Consider the following 10,790-nt stretch of genomic DNA (forward strand, 5'->3'; position numbering starts at 1 on the left):
GAAGTGGGAATTGGGCTTTGTGTATCTGAGACCAGTTTAAAAGACCATACATTTTTTTGGGGGGAAAGCAGGATAATATAAACTTTGGGGGGAAAACATAAGCTTTATAGGAAAGCCAGGGAAAAAAAAACTGCACTACTGAAGATACAGAATAAGAAAAAAAAAAGGCTCCATAGAATAAACTTTGGGGAATAGAAGTTTACGATCCAGAAATGGAAGAAAATGTTTGGCTTTGTGGTTGTCGTTTGATACTCATTTGAAATAGAGGGCTTGTCAACTTCCCTTTGAAACCCACCTTCCATAATGCCGGAGCCCCTCGATCAAGAAAAGCATGATGGGAAATAAGGGTTTCCCCTCCAAGGACAGTAAACAGGTTCAGTGAAGTGCTAGCCAGCAACATGGAAGGGGAGAGGGAAAAAGTTGCAAAACAATGGTGTTTTTCCAGTTTTCTTATAAAAGAAGTCATTGTTCACTGAGCCCATAACTCTTGTTTTTATGAAGAAAACTATTATTTTTTAATGCTAAACTGTCTACTTTTTTTTCTCTTCATTTTATGAGGCTATAAAGTACTTGGATTTGTTCGAAATGCTTTGAAACATAGTTCTGATGACGGGAGCAAGATGTGAACATGCTGTGTTGTAAAATCAAGTAATTTGATGCAAAAGAGTCCAAGGTACCCTAAATGCTTCTTGGTGCATTTCCAAACCCTGTAAAGGATTAGTTCATCTCAGGGGTTATCAGCCTCAGCACTCTTGACATTTTGAGCCAGATAATTCCCTGGAGAGAGAGAGAGAGAGAGAGCGAGAGGGAGAGAGAGAGAGAGAGAGAGAAGAGAGAAAGAGAGAGAGAGTGTGTGTGTGTAGGGCTCTTTTGTGTATTCCAGCAGCATTCCTCACCTGCCCCAACTAGATACCAATAGTATCCCCCCACCTCCTCACGCTATGACAACCAAAAAATGACTCCAGATATTGACAGATGTCCTGGGGACCCGGGTAGGAAATGCAAAATCACCCCCAGTTGTGAACCACTGGTTTTTTTTCGCAGTGTGAAGATGAACCACTTACGATTCACTTTCTAACTGCAGTAGAAATAGAATACACTTGTTTAATTGATATCCCCAACAGTGGTGTGTTTGTGACCAAGCGACTGGTGTCGAGGTGACGCCCATAAAGCATTGAGACTGTGCCTGACTTTTAGTGCTTAAAAATGCTAGAGACTCTGCCTGGGGCACGGGGTGGGGGTGGGCGGTGCACAACGTGGTATGTAGATGGTGTTATGTTGAGTTGTACGTTTGAAACCTGTATTGTTTGGCAAACCAGGTCATCTAACACATTAAAAAATAAATTAAACAGCCTGACCTGTGGTAGTGCAGTGGATAAAGCGTCGACCTGGAAATGCTGAGGTCACTGGTTCAAAACCCTGCACTTGTCTGGTCAAGGCACATATGAGAGTTGATGTTTTCTGCTCCTCCCCCCTTCTCTCTCTCTCTCTCTCTCTCCTCTCTAAAATGAATAAATAAATTAAACAAAAAAGAAAAGGAAGTACAAATTGGCAGTTACAAAATAGTTACAGGGAAATCAAGCACAGCATAGGGAATATAGTTAATATTGTGATAACTATGTATGGGGCCAGGGGGGCACTAGAAATATCAGGGAGTATATGATTGTCTAATATACTAGAAATATCAGGGGGTATATGATTGTCTAATATACTAGAAATATCAGGGGGTATATGATTGTCTAACCACCATGCTGGATACCTGGGACCAATACTAAATAATACTGAAAGCAAACTGTAATTGAAAAAATCTAAAAAAAAATTATTAGTGATTGATAACGATGGCTTCAAGGATGACAGAGGGAGGGGAGGGGAGGGGCTGAAGACAAGAAAGGGACAGAGCGGAGAGGCTGGAGTCGAATACAGGCTGCCATGCTGTCTAGGTTTTTCATCACGAGCTTGGCTTTCCTTGTAGCATTGACCTCGACAGCTTAATTCCTTGACACGCAGGGCACTTCCCGGTCCCAGTTAACACTGACTCGGCTTTGTGGGAACACACACACGTCGGACAGGAAGGGTTTGTCTCCAGGACAGATTTAGAGAGAAAGTGGCTGTTCTGTGAGTCGCTCACTGAGTACAGCTTTAAACTTCCTCGGATTCCATTTAGATGTGTCTGTTGACCTCCATGCCCACTGAGGGCAAGGCACTTAGGGACCCCTAACTGCCCACAGGTTGATGAACTTGACCACAGTGAATACTGGCAAGGACCTTCTGAGGCTAATGTTCCCTGTGTTTAAAGATACAGGACCCAGAGCATATAAGCAAGTGCAGTGAGTTCAACCACTAGGTGGGTCCAGGTCCTCCTCCTAAGAGCTGGGGCTCCTTCAGCCACCGCATAGCTGTTCTCCATGAACTGGGAGCCTAACCCTCCACGCCGGTGGCCCCGAGCACACAGGTCCTGAGAGGTGGCAGGCGCTCTCAGGCCTCCCTGTCTTCTCCCTTGACCGCTGTCCCTCCTCTTCAGTGCCTTCCATCTGCCCATGACCTCCCCTGCCCACCTGTCCGGCCAAAGGCAGCTAGAGTTCAGGGGCTTGGTGTGGAGCTCGGCCTGGGACCCGGCGCTGTGCTGAGGCACAACCGTTCTCACAGCTCTGGGAGGGGTGGTTTATGTTTGGTTTTGCACTGGTTACAGACAGCAAGAGGGACCCTCAGGGGTGGCATTAGGGCCTTGGGTACTAGTGGTAGATGTGAGGACAGCGGTAGTGCTTTGAGATGGACACACTTCCTTCTCTTCTGTATTCTGCTGTGGCCCTGAGACCCTGAGGGTCCCTACCCCGGCTCTGGGCCCTGTCCTCCCAGATACTTAAAAATATTTTGAATAGTACCCTGCTCAGGCTAGTGCTTTGAATATTTTTAGCTAATGACTGGGTTCTAGAGAAAAAAAAATTCCATTGAGTTCGCAGGTCACACACGCAAGGAATACTAAGAGGGCAACTTGGCTGATCCTTCGGAGCAGATGGCTGATAAGAAATTGGGAGAGATTTCAGAGGAGTGTGGGGGGTAAAATATGCTAGTGATTTCCTGCACCTTGACATTGATGATGACCATGACCACTGCTCATCCTTGGTCCAGAGAGAAAGCTGAGTGGATAAGTGGGAGGAGAGGACAGTTCTTGGCCTAGACTAGGCGCTCAGAAATATTGGTGACCCTTCACATACCTGAATGCATGACTGAATGACAAGTAGAAGTGCTGTCTCAGGATATATATTCCTTTTTTTTTTTTGTATTTTTTTGAAGTGAAAAGTGGGGAGGCAGTCAGACTCCCGCATACGCCCGACTGGGATCCATCCGGCATGCCCACCAGGGGGCGATGTTCTGCTCATCTGGGACATTGCTCCACTGCAACTGGAGCCATTCTAGCACCTGAGGTGGAGGCCATGGAGCCATCCTCAGTGCCCGGGGCCAACTTTGCTCCAATGTAGCCTTGGCTATGGGAGGGGAAGAGACAGAGAGAAAGGAGAGGGGGGAGGGGGGAGAAGCAGATGGGGTTTTCTCCTGTGTACCCTGGCTGGGAATCAAACCCAGGACTTCTACACGCCGGGCCGACACTTTACCACTGAGCCAACTGGCCCAGGCTATATTCTTTTTTTAATGAGGGTTAATAATCGACTAATCAGAACCAATGCTAAGCACTTGTTCTGTCAGGTTTGGTCACAAAGATACAAAGCTGACTCCAGCCACAGGCCATTAATTCAGAAGGAAACATAAGGTTGAGAAGTGAAATGAGGCAACCAGGAGCTGATGGGCCAGAGGAAGGTCTGCTGTTTAAAAGGGGATATGAAATATAATGAGCAGAGACTAAAATCAGCCACAGAGCTCAGGCATTGACAAGTGCTCACATGACGCTGGTCTCAGTGGAAGCGGAGCAGTGTGCTCTATGAGGTCATTCTCCCACTATACTCGGCCTTTCCAAACCCCGCACCACTGAGCTCAGCAGGGCCCCACCTTGTAGGAGGGGTGCTGAAGACATGCAAATGCTCCGAGAGAGTAGCCAACCAGCAGGGTCGGCGTCATGGGTGTGTGACAAGGGCAGTCACAGTGGGCGGTCTCAGACACTGCACCGGGTGACAAGCTCTGTTGCCGTCTGGAAATTTTTAATAATTTTACCTCTGACCTTGTGTTTTGTAAGTGACGTGCACCAGGACAGTGGGGCCCGTGTGCGCCTGTCCTTGTGCCACAGGGTCACAGACAGCATCCGCGATGGCGACCTGGCTTCCGTGACACACGTAACTTGTACTTGCGCCAGAGTCTCGCCAACTCCCATGCCTCCTGGGCCCACCAGAACTCTGTGCTTGCGTTCTTGTATTAACAGGTCTACACCAGCAGGGGTGCTGGCCTCCCTGGGGCCCCCGCTTTGCATTAGAAGCAGACCTGGCTTCCCGTGCAGAAAGAAGGTCATGGCATCCAGAGAAACAGACCTACCTAGGAACCCCATCATATCCTTTGTTTCTTGAGGGACTTCCTGTGTGAGCCAAGCACAGATGTTGAAAATGATGATCTAGAAGGGAAGGGAAAGATGGGGCCACACCTGGTGCCTTTGGGTCTTTCCTTATTCCTGGTCAGGGAGTGTGTGTGAAGTAAGTTGTGGGCAGCATTTCCGCCTTCCTGATAAGAACAAAACAGACGCATCTATGACCTACGAAATACAAACTGTATCACCTCAGTGGTCCTGCTGATCTCCCATCATGTGCATGTGATGTTGGTGTTCGTCACAGAAGATGGACGGTAAGATTCATTCCAATAATTCAATGTTTAAATCTGTCTTGACTTAGAATGATGATGACTACTATGCATTCAAAAAACTATTGTTTTGTTGTTGTTTTTTACAGGATTTTGCAAAGGGAGGGAAGGGGGCTCTAAGAGGGAAGAGACCCGAGCACAAAAGAGGTCCACAGAGGGACCAGAGAAGTCCCAAGAGAGGGGCGTCCCCGGGGGTCAGGCAGGAGGAAAAAAGAGTTGGGAGTCCACGGAGAAGGAAAGATTAGGAGTGGAGGTTTTAGGTGAGGTTTCTCTGGCCAGAAAAGGGCCTGCGCGGTGGAACAGGTGGCACAGAGATTAAGGACGGGTGTGTGAATAATTAGAAGCCGTGTATGTAAGAGATTTCCAATCAGTTCCCAGCTTTTTTGGCAATAGTTTAAATTGGTGAGGGTGTTAACACCGAAAGTCCCTTCAGGAGGCTAATTCAGTGAGTTCCTTGGCCTGGCAACAGCAGAGAAGAACAGTTTCTTCTTTAAGGAGGGAGATTCCTGTGCCCCCACAGCCTCCCTCAGTCCTCAGAGTGGTCAGATTTGAGTAGCAATGTCCTAAAACTCAAGGTCTGGCCACGGACGGAAAAGGTAAAGTGGATGTGCTTGGGACGTCTCCACAAGCACATGCACTCGGAACAGAAAGACTTCCCTGACATAGCTACGGTTTCGGACAGGGAGTCTCGGCGGAAAGAACTGAGGGGAAGGCTGGAGGCAGGGGACTTACTGCACCGTGTGCCGAAGTGGGTGGAAGGTCGGAGATCCTGGTTCTTTCTCGGAGGGGAAGGGAAGAGGAACAGTCCTTGCGGACTTCAAACTCCTCCCGGGTTTTCGGCACCAAAATGTAAGGTATTTTTCCACCGAGAAGGAAGGAAGGGGGCTGGAGCCACAAAGTGTGGAATAACAGAAGGCTTTATTGAGTACAGCACATCCTGCCCAGCAAGGTTCCCTGGCCCCAAGGTAAGATGGAGGCCAGGGAAGTCGCAAAAAAACTATTGTTTTTAATTGTGGTAAGATAGACACAAAATTAACCATCTTTGTGTATAGTTTAGTGGTGGAAAGGACTGTCTCGGTGTTGTGTCACCGTCTCAGCACCATCTATTCTGGAATTCCTGTCTTGTGACACTGAAATTCTGTCCCCATTAAAAAAATAACTCCCTACTCTTCCCCTCTGTCCAGCCTCTGGCGACCCCTGTTCTCCTTTCTGTGTCTGTGAACTTGACTACTCTAGCTACAGAAACAGAACCCCAGACGCCGGCTTTCCTGTGACTGGCTTATTGCATATAACACAACGTCCCCACATGTTTCATTCCTGTGGTGGCCTGTCAGAATGTCCTTCCTTTCTGAAGGCTGAATAATATGTCATTGTGTGTGTATACCACATGTTGTTGATCCATTTACCTGTTGGTGGCCACGTGGATGGGTACCACCTCTTGGCTGCTGCAACTAAAGCTGCTGGGAACAGGGGTGGACAAACAGGGGGTCATGTCCCTGCTTTTGATTCTTTGGGGTCTGTGCCCAGAATCACTGGGTCATCTAGTAGTTCTATTTTTAATTTTTTGAAGCACTTCTATATTGTGGCTGCACCGATTTACATTCCTGCCAACAGTGCAGGAGGGTTGTTTTCCCACATCCTTGTCGGCACCTACCCCGTTTTCTGGAAGTAGCCATCCTAGTGGGTGTATGGTGGCATTTCATTCTAGTTTTGATGTGTATTTCCAAGTAATTATTGACGTTGGCCTTATTATGCTTTATAACTAATACAACTACTTTTTAAGGGTAAAGTGTTATGTATTAGCACATTTTCATTTTGTGCTGAGTTCTGGAAATTTGGTAGTCAGTTCTGCTGGCAGGAGAGAAGGAATGCTTGGGAAGACAGGCTCGGTAGTGACTTAATCCCGACCTGATGATTCTTCTTTGCAAGGAGATTTCGACCACCTGCTGCCCCTGTCTCTTTACCATGGACCTAGAGAAAGCAGACTTAGCAAACATTTTAAAGTTTTATTTATAAAAGAAAGCCACTTCGTACTAGGTGGTGTGGTTTGATATAAAGGGTCCCGTAATTGGTTTCACTCTGGATTTTAGCTTGTGCTCTGTCACAGGTCACCTGTGCAAATCCTGGACATGCTGTTCAGTCTTTCCTGAACCTTGATTGGATAGGCCGGGAGGCGGGTCCGCTGAGACGCTCTGATGCGCACACTTTGCTCTCCATTTGTGACTGATTGCCCTGTACCTGTCACCTTCCTTTCTGAAAGCTGTGGATGGCGTTGAGCAGTAGATACCCCATTCCGATGTCCCTGTAAAGACTGTTCCCCGCTCCTCTCACTTGCGGAGTTTTTGCAGAGATTTATGGATCCCGTGCACCTGCATTCCTGCCACTTCATCAGAGGTCATGTCTCAGCAGTTGTGCTGCTCTGCATGTCGGGAACCTTCACGATCAGCACCCCATCTGCCACCAGTGGGGAGACCTGTGCTGCCCTCCAGTGAGTGGTGAGCTGATTCCAGAATCCCATTCTTTTTTTTTTTTTTTTTTTTGTATTTTTCTGAAGCTGGAAACGGGGAGAGACAGTCAGACAGACTCCCGCATGCGCCCGACCGGGATCCACCCGGCATGCCCACCAGGGGCCACGCTCTGCCCACCAGGGGGCGATGCTCTGCCCCTCCGGGGGGTCGCTCTGCCGCGACCAGAGCCACTCTAGCGCCTGGGGCAGAGGCCAAGGAGCCATCCCCAGTGCCCAGGCCATCTTTGCTCCAATGGAGCCTTGGCTGCGGGAGGGGAAGAGAAAGACAGAGAGGAAGGAGGGGGGCGGGGGTGGAGAAGCAAATGGGCGCTTCTCCTATGTGCCCTGGCCGGGAATCGAACCCGGGTCCCCCGCACGCCAGGCCGACGCTCTACCGCTGAGCCAACCGGCCAGGGCCAGAATCTCATTCTTAACATGCTTTGTAGGACCACTCCTGGTACCATTGACTCAGCTGGGTTTCTGAGAAAGTCACCATGAGGAATTCAGCTATTTGTTTTCTTGAAGGCAAACCTGTGGGGGAACCTGAAGGTGCAGGATGTGGAAGGAGAGACAGCCAAGCAAGGATGTCCTCTAAGGGGAAGTCTAGTCTTGGCCAATTCAGGGGCGTGTGTGTGTGTGTGTGTGTGTGTGTCCTTTCTGAAGCATACGTCACAACACAGAGTCGTCCCACCTTGAGACATAGGGTCAGACTTTTGAACCCCTGTCTCGGCTACTCATGGCTCCAGGGTCCCCTTAGGGGAAGAGCATAACCTTCAGGCACAGAGGGCAGTTCTCCAGAGAAGGGGACAGCTGTGGACCACTAGCAGCTGACATTCACAGCAGCTAAGGAATGAGACCCAGGCATCGGATGTACTTCCCACCCAACCATGAGAGGGTGACCAGGATGGGCTATCTCTCGGGGATTCTTTCGCCTCTAATTTCTGGTTGGGTTAAAAGAACATAGGAGTCCCAACACCATGTCCCAGGGGGAAAGAGAACAAGGTCAAGGTGTTTGTGCACCTGGCTTCCTCCCTGTAAGACCACTTTAGGCTGGATGCATCCCTCTTATTTTTAAAAATTACAGGTGACATACAATATTATTTTCAGGTGTATGACATAATGGTACAACATTTATATACTAGACAAAGTGACCACCACAATAAGCCTAGGAACCATCTGTCATTGTACATAGTATTGTAGTATTTTTTTTTGTAAGTGCATGCACATGAGAGAGAGAGAAAGAAAGAGGGACAAACAGGGATGGACAGACAGGAAGAAAGAAGTATCAACTCGTATTTGCATCACTTTAGTTGTTCATTGATTGCTTTCTCCTATGTGCCTTAACTGGGGGCCTCTAGCCAGGCCAGTGACCCCTTGCTCAAGGCAGCGACCTTGGGCTTGAGCCAGCGACCTTTGGGCTCAAGCTAGCGACCATGGGGTCATGTCTATGATCCCATACTCCCACGGCTCAAGCCAGTAACCTTGTAGTTTCGAACCTGGGACCTCGGCATCCCAGGCTAACGTTCTATCCACTGTACCACCACCAATCAGGCGGTAGCTTGTCTGTTTTGTTGATGGCTTCCTTTGCCTTGCAAAACTTATTAATTTGATGTAGTCCCATTGATTTGTTTCTCATTGAAAAAAAATCCCACAGGATTAGCACTAAGAAGCAAAAATGCTCTATGTGGAAGGGAAAGAATTTTGAAGGGAGGAAGGCAGATTAAGAGATACTCCAGACACCTGCAGTTATGAAAATCTAAATGTAACTGCTGAATTCTATAGTTCACTAAGAACACTTAGGAAGAGATAAAGGTCTAGAGTGTTGTCTGTGGCCTCTCTGCTCTTTGCAAATGTCAATTAATGTAAATAACATAATAGATACTAAATCTTTTGACAAAATAAGATGCCCAGGAAAATGAGCAGTCACTTGTCAAAATGGTTCAAGAAGTATCCAGTTTAAAACAATGACATATACCCCAAGGTATAAAATCAAGTGCTTTTCTTTTTTTTTTTTTTTTTTTTTCATTTTTCTGAAGCTGGAAACAGGGAGAAACAGTCAGACAGACTCCCGCATGCGCCCGACCGGGATCCACCCGGCACGCCCACCAGGGGGCGATGCTCTGCCCATCCTGGGCGTCGCCATGTTGCGACCAGAGCCACTCCAGCGCCTGAGGCAGAGGCCACAGAGCCTTCCCCAGCGCCCGGGCCATCTTTGCTCCAATGGAGCCTTGGCTGCGGGAGGGGAAGAGAGAGAGGAAAGCGCGGCGGAGGGGTGGAGAAGCAAATGGGCGCTTCTCCTGTGTGCCCTGGCCGGGAATCGAACCCGGGTCCTCCGCACGCTAGGCCAACGCTCTACCGCTGAGCCAACCGACCAGGGCTATTGCTTGGCTTTTCTTAGTTTGATTTCTGACCTTTTATGGGCTATAACCTCTGATTCATGCAATTTACTTTGCAACCTTAGGCTATTTGGTAGATGTTTTGATTTCAAGACCTCTTCAGGTGAAAGGCACCTAACAGAAGGTTGTAAGACCTATTTTTCCATACCTAGTTGTTGTAAGGCCCCGCCCCATTGTGATGCCCATCATGCCACGCCTGCAGTGAGGACAGGGGAAGTCACGGCTCAGTCACACACCAGCACACGGGTGTCTGTGACTTCCTGGGCATGGTCATCCGGCAGCTGCCACGGGCATGGCATGGTGAAGGGTACTGAGGGGATGCGGAAAGATGGCGTGGCCTGTGCGGTCACTGGTTCTCGGTTACTCTATTTGGTTGAGTCTGTTGTGTTTGTCTCAGGCAGCTCTTTAGGATGAATCAGGAGCCATAATAATAATAAAAAAAGATTGTGTCCCTATTCCTTATTCTATTTAATTGTCAGAAAAAAGAATGAGATCTTCAGACTAAGGAACGATTCTGTTTGTCCACAACATAAGAAAAACAGTGGATGGGTCTGAGAAGTAGGGCACCTTCCAGCTCCTGGGTCTCGGTGTCTGAGGATGCTTTGTGACAATTTCCACACAAACACAAGCATCATGTGGCGTTCCAGAACAAATGTATGCATCCTTAGACTCCTGCTCCTACTCCTCACTCGCTGGAAAATGAAACGGACTGCAGTCACACTCCAACTGAAACCCAGAATCAGACGAACAGAACAGTCATTTATCCTGGACTTAGTCATTTTGACTCAGTATAACCAGGGACCTTTAAGGGTGTTCAGTCCCGACGATTGCTTGCGTATTTTTCTAACCAGCGTACGTGCACAGGGCAGTCGCCGAGTCAGTGTGGGTAATGATTCGGGCAGGGCACGAAGCAGGCGTGAGCACTTACGGAGAGCGGGAACTTCAGCTCCTCTCTCCTCTCCTCCTCAGTCTGGGCACGCAGGATCCTTGTCAGGACACTTGCAGGCTGCACAGATCAGGAAGGGGCCTGGTTTTGCTATAAAACGCTGAAGTTCTAACTTTCCAATGCAGAGTGACTGGGCGGGAAGACT

The sequence above is a fragment of the Saccopteryx leptura genome, chromosome 2 (assembly GCF_036850995.1).
Source record: "Saccopteryx leptura isolate mSacLep1 chromosome 2, mSacLep1_pri_phased_curated, whole genome shotgun sequence".
Taxonomy (NCBI): Eukaryota; Metazoa; Chordata; class Mammalia; order Chiroptera; family Emballonuridae; genus Saccopteryx; species Saccopteryx leptura.